This window comes from Pteropus alecto, unplaced genomic scaffold (genome assembly GCF_000325575.1).
Source record: "Pteropus alecto unplaced genomic scaffold, ASM32557v1 scaffold398, whole genome shotgun sequence".
Classification (NCBI taxonomy): domain Eukaryota; kingdom Metazoa; phylum Chordata; class Mammalia; order Chiroptera; family Pteropodidae; genus Pteropus; species Pteropus alecto.
Window position 1 is genome coordinate 2,352,599 of NW_006442497.1, and position 7,360 is coordinate 2,359,958.

Genomic DNA, 7,360 nt, shown 5'->3' on the forward strand with positions numbered 1-7,360 from the left:
CAGTGTGGAATTTTCTGGGTCTAATTGCTACTTCTTAGTTTAACATGATTTGAGTAGAAACAACCACAGGATGATAGTGTTGCAAGGATTTTAGATTTTTCTAGTCCAGTATATTTCAAATTGAGTCTCAATCCATTAGTGAGTTGTTAAATCAACTTAGTAATTAGCAACCTGCCTTTTAAAAATAATGAAATATAAAAGAAAATGTCAGCAACACATTTAATATGGGTATATGTTATTTCATGAAATTTGTATTTCAGATATCAGTATCCCCCACTTTTTTAAAGTTTGTCTTATGTTGTTTACCCTTTACAAAAGCCCTACATTAATATTACCTGTTTCACTAACTGAAAGAGGATTTTAGCTTTTAGGGGGGAAAAGGCAAAAAGCAAAAACAGTGTTCAGCGTTTGTTTTACAGGGATGCCCTTACAGAGGCAGTGTGCACCCCGAGCAGTGAGAATGGCACTGCTTTTACTATATGCTAGTGTTAGTTTAGGTTTTATGTGTTATTCGGTATGATGTAGTAGGTTCTTTTTTGCGTGTGGGAACAAATATTTTTTCATGTAAACCAATGGTAATTGCTTGTTCACTTTACACTATTTCAGCTTACAAAAGGTGTCATAGGATCACTCTACTTTCAGATGGTGGGGGGAATCTTTACTTACACATTTATACTGGGTTGCAATTAAATATTTCTTACTATGGAGAGAGGTCAAAATAGTTTGAAAACCACCAATTCCTAACGAATCTATTTGTAGACAGGTGGCTTCCACATAAACATAAACCAATAACTTAGCTTACTGCCTCACGGTGCCACTGATTCCACTGTTCAGGGATTTTAGATTATCCTCCCCCCACCCACTCCCTTGGATAACTGGTCATCTATTAGAAATATCTATTTTTAGTAACACAATTCTAAATCGTCTTCCTTAGAGATATTAGTTCTGTCCTACAGAATTAGAGAGGAAATTTTCTAATATCTGACATCCCACACTTGCTCTCTCCTTTCTTCTCTAGATGAAACACCTCCTAACCCTTTAATAATTTCTACATTCTTCATTATCTCAGTTGCTCTCCCCGCAAACTATAGTTAGTCATATTCTACATAAAATAGGACATTCTGATCCTAACACAATACAGCATAGAGTCTATATATCTGGGGCTATACTCTCCATAACATACTATAAATATACCGTAGCTTCTTTGGGTCACATCCCCACATTGTCATTGTTAGCCCATAAGATTAATCTATCTAACACTATCCTTAAATCCTTTCACTTGTACTACCATTAAGCCAAGGCTACCTTCAACCTATACTTGGTGCAATTTTAGCCATGTTGTAGAGTTTTTTGTTTTATTTTAAAAAAGTTTTACATTACAATGTCATAACAGCATTGTGGCTGTTTTCATATATACTGAAATGTTTCCAAATTAAATCATATAATGTCTGAGATTTGGTTTTTAAAAATCCAGGAGAGGAAGTGAGGAGAGGATTATAGATGAAACAAGACTGGCTACACATCAATAATCGTGACACATGGAGGGTAGTGTGGGGTCTACATCCTAACCTATTTAAAGTGTTTTTAAAGTTCCATATAAAGGACTCCAAGGTTAATTTTGTTTAAATCTTGCCATTTCTGTGCTTGGGCTTAAGTCTAAATTAGCTGAAAAATAATGTACCCATAAAATATCAATCCTCCACCCTTCAGGGCATTATATTCACACATACAATTCAGAACAGAAAAGAACGATTAATTAAAAATTTAATTATTTCTGGTTATTACCAATTCCTTTAATATAAACAGATAATTGGTTTAGACTATTCTGAAGAGTTTTTATCATCTACAGAAGTCAAGCCTAATGCAACATTAAGATATCTCTTAGAACCATGTTTCATTAGATTGTGAAACAAATCAAATTCACTATGTACACACTGTCCTTCATTGAAAATGTACAATGTAAACATAATCTCTTATCTCTCTACACTTGTATTACAAAAAGGCTACAATATAGCTACAAATTTGACATTAGGAGTTACTTATCAGAATAAGTTCTTCCTAAATAATAAAAAACAAGGGTTATATTTTATTTATAAGGAAAGTTGAATGCATTATTTATGAGCTTTTCAGAAATATCAAGGTCATGCATACAAAGAGATCAGAATTTTGATAAATAACTAAAATAGATTAATTGTGTATCTTTGAAAGGGGACATCTGAAACCAACAGGTAAATTTTTCAAGGAGAGAGCACAGATGTTAATATTGGAGGTGGGGGACTCTCAAAGCTAGAAAAAAATGAAATAAGTAATAACAGGAGCTGATAATTACTATCACCTATTTATCAGGTAGTATATGGAAAACAGTATAGCATAATATACTGGGATTAAATTACAAACTGGTTCCTTCCCTCCATCTGTAAAAATGAGAACTAGAATAGTACTACCTTCTAGGATTGTAGCAAAGATTAAATAATCCATATATAGCTCTTCACAGAGCATTACGCAAGTTATTTTATATACTGGCTCATTAAATTTTCAAATCAAACCATGAAGTAGACATTATTATCCCCAGTTATAGATGGCAAATTATTCTCTGAGAGACTAAGTAATCTGCCTATTGTTACACAACTAGTAAGTGACAGAACTGGATTCAAACACTGACCTACTTGGCTCCAAGGCCTAGGCATATTTCTCTGTGATTTTTAAGTATTTAATAGAGGAAATTAATATAGGAGATTTAGACATCACATGAACAGGAGAAATACCACCTTCTAGGGGTATTCTTTAATTTAGTCACACTGTTCACTTACATATTGAAATACATATTACTTAATTATAAATTATTTCCCTTTATAGTAAGGACATTATGTTGTTTTTTTTTAAGTTGTATGTATAATTTTATCAGAACGGTAAAGGGGCATTCTAAAGCATTTTGTTATAAACCAGTGTTTCTAAACTGGGGGTGATTTGCTCCCCAGGGGACATGTGGCAATGTCTAGAGAAAATTCTGGTTGTCACAACTGGGGTAAGGACTACTGGCATCTTAGTGGGTAGAGGTCAGAGATGTTGCTAAAAATCCTAGAATGTACAGAACAGCCTTCCAAAACAAAGAATTATCTGGCCCAAAATGTCAACAGGGAGAAAGTGAGAGACCTATTATAAACTGATAGGATTGAGAACTTCTGATACAGTGACACACTACAAGGTATGTAAAAGTCCCTTCCATTCCTAAAATTCTGAGATTCATCAAATCCAAATCTATATCAAATTCCTAACACTCTGCAATAGCTCTCTCAACTATTCATTTAGCATTTGCTTAGGTACCTGCTTAGTACTTTTCAATACTCTCAATCTCACAAAAAAGAAAGTTTAATTTACATATTGGAGAAATACAGGAAAGACACAGCAGCCCTATCAAAACTATGCGAACACTAAAACTCAACTATTCATGGGTGTTTTTCAAAGTTTTAAAAACTTTTTTTAATGGAAAGACAGTGTATTTCTTGTTCCAAATTCAACCAGATCACTCTACAGCAGTCAGACAAAAAGGCTTTCACTTTCATATCACCAAACAAGAAATACTCTTGTTATGGAAATAAAGAGGCATTTTTCCACATATGTCTTCTAAACAATCTTTAAGGCTCTTGAAGAAATAGGTAATGTAATGTTTCTATCAATTGTACAGTCAAATTGGGTGAGGGGGATAGCAATGCCCACATTAACACTCCCCACCCCACAATCCCATTACCTGTTCTCCTTTGATCACTTTGCCAAACTAATTCAAATTTATGGCAACAAAATTTCACACACAAAAAAACCTAACCCACTAGACCTGTTGGAGTAATGTCCTTGTATAAAAAGCTCTTAATGACCAATAAAATGATAAGCATTATAAGATAGATCATTTGCAAAAGGACTCCAAATGCCAATAGAACTCAAAGAAATGCAAAACTAAACAAGACTTTTTACACGCTAAAATTAGCCAACATTTTTGTGGATTTCTTTTTTAAATTAAAGATACTACTACCTGGTGTTGGCAATCTCATACACTGCTGGTAGGAGGAGAGAACGAAGTACTACAATCATCAAAGAATGGTGAATACATGTTTTGTTTTGTTTTTTCCTATATTTTATGATACTTTGGCATCATAGGGCCTTGTTGGCCAGGGAGAGAGTGCCCCTCCACAGGCTAGCTAATTCCTAGATAATAAACAACTAACCAAGGAATATGGCTATCATAAACAAACCAACCAATCCTAAGTCTACACTTCTATTATCTAACTCTCAAACACCAAGCCAACATTTCCCCTGCCCTAAATCACCCTAGGGCCAGGTATTAGACAACTAGAGACCACCCTTGTAGCCCAGAACGTACCAACATTATTCAAACTATACAATCCTAAACTTGCTCAAACTTGCCTACTCTGCCCACCTATTCTTTCCCACAGAAACCACAATAAAGGCTCTGGGCCATGCTCTCTTGACATTCCTTCTGCCTCCTAACCAACCCTGATACTTCTCCATGCGGCCCTGCCTAGCATGACATGCCCGCCTCTCTTGAGAACTGTAAATAAACTTTTCTTTCAAAGGCAGTTGTCTCTGTGTCTGTCACTAAAACAAATCCAGGGTATATTTCAACACAGATGACTAAGTAATAATCAACAGCAAAAGCCTCAAAGTTTGTATAATCTTTAACCAAGTCAATTTCACTCTCAAGAATTTATCCTAAAGAAGTAATTATGGGTATGTGTTGATTCAACTGCAAGAATGTTGACTGTAGATTAGTTAAAATTCCAGAAACAAGCCAATGTCTAACAATTTTTTAAAAATGACAAAAACAATTATGAAATAACTACACAAGTTTCAAGATGAGACTTGAAAGAGAACATACATTTTATCAAATTTATAGGGAAGAAATATTTCCTATACTATTTAAACTGTCCTCAGCATAAAAGTGAAATATTTCCCAATTTATTTTACCAGGTCAGTATAATCAAGCCAAAACCCAAGGTAGTATCAAAATGGAAAACTATAGGCTAATCTCATTTATGAATAGCAAAAAATATTTTAAACATTAGCAAATCAAATCTAGCTACATACTAGAACAAGCCATCACAATCAAGTTGATTTTATCCCAAGTATAAAAAATCTGTGCAACATTAGGAAATCCACTGATGTGATCAATTTTGTTAGGCAAATCAAAAAAATGTGAAATAATCTCGGTGACTTACAAAAAGAAAAATAGTGAAGCAATTAAAGAGGAAATAGTTATGGGAAACAAAGAGTGTCCATATAAGGATGATCCACGTGCCTAAACTAGAGAACCCAACAAATGAAACTAAAAAAAGAAAAAAGAAAGAAAACACTACAAGATTTAAATAAATAAATATTCCCAAAAGAAAATCAGAACTGAATCTTCAAGAAAATAATAATAAAAATGTAAGCAAACAGACCCACAAAGGAAAGTAGAATATAAAAGGAACCTGGATCTTGGACATCCTTAAGCAGTTAGTTGGACTGCTTTACTTCTGAACTTACTACGGAAAACTGAACTCTTTACTTGTTTAAAGCCACTAGCGTTGGATTTCCCAGTTGCTCTGAGACAGATGTATTCCTGATACAAAAGAATACATCAAAATTTAAATGTATATAACTTTTACTATGGTACATATATACAATGGAATATTACTCGGCTATAAGAAGAGATGAAATACTGCCATTTATGACAACATGGACTTTGAGATAATCATGCTAAGCAAAATAAGCCAGACAGAAAATGTTGAAAATCACATGAGATCACTTATATGTGGGATATAAACCTAAAAGCGACAAATAGCACAAACAGAGCCCAAGGACGTGGACAATAATAGACTAGCGGTTACCAGAGGGTAGAGGAGAAGGGGGAGGGGAGAAATGGGTGGGGTAAAAGGAGTCGCCAAATATGTAGTGACAGAAAGAAATCTTAACTATGGGTGGTAAACACAATGCAATATACATATATGCCTTAATGTTGAATTGTACACTTGAAACTTACTGTATTTCGTTAACCAATGTCACTATAATAAAAAAATTAAATAATTAAAAGTAAATAAATGCACATAACTTTTAGAACTGCTAGAGATTTACTGAGGAAAATATCTGCACAAATATTTAGAGATATGTATCAGGATATTTACTACAGTATTTTTGTAATAGGAAAAAATGTTTAACTTAAAACATTTACCAAGAATTAAACATATTCTGGGATCCATAGATGGAATTCTATCAGCCATTAAAAATAACTTATTATTTAATAATATACCATGAATATCTCTTCATTCAAGTGGAAACAACATCCTATAAAAGTATAATTTTTATTGAATTTTTAAGATTTTTTTCATATTTTAATACACATATGAAAACATACCAAAATGTTCATGGAAATCATCTTTGGGTGACCATTGTTTTATTCTTCATGCTTTTCTGAATTTTTTTAGTTGTTTGCAAAAGGTAATATAAATTTTATCAAAAATTAATAATTATTTGCAGAAAAAAATTAATGATTTATATACAAGATGTAGAAGACCTAACTTGACAAATGGCTCATATAGAAACAACTTAAGAATTGAAATTATATTGAAAAAAACTGGCCAACTATTTAGAAAAAAAATTAAAAACAAAGAAAGCATATGGATACCTAATTGATTTTGAAATAGGGAAGGTCTTTCAAAGTATCAAAGCACTGTCAAGTTTATTCAAATGAAATTTCAGACTTCTCTATATCATAAATTACCAAAAAGTCAAAATAAGACAAAGAAACTTGGAAAATATCTATAACAAATAAAATACAAAGGCCAGTATCTGTAAAATAGATATTTATAAATTAACAGGAAAATGGCAAGGACATGAAGAGGTAATGCACAAAGAAAGAAAACATATGGCCAATATATTCTGAAAGGCCAATCATACTAAAAATACAACTTAAAATAGCGATAAAATACTGTTTTTCGCCTATGCTACCGGCAAGAAAATTTTTAAGTCTATGTTTAATGTTAACAAGGGTAACGTGACACTATCAGACGTCGGCATGAAAGAAACGTCAACTAGAACTAGATTTCCGGAAAGCAATTTTGATGGAGATATATATGTGAGTGAGTGAGTAAGTGTGTATATGTGTATATGTGTGTGTGTGTGTGTGTGTGTGTGTGTATTATTTATTTATTTCAAAACCTTTATCCAAAACTCTCTAACAAATAATCCTAGATTAATGTCCAAGGATGTCTCCTATAGAGTCTCTTTAATTACTGGCCAGATCTTACAAATAATCAAATACCAGTAATAGGAAAATAATTATTATGATACATTCACAATAATAAATTAG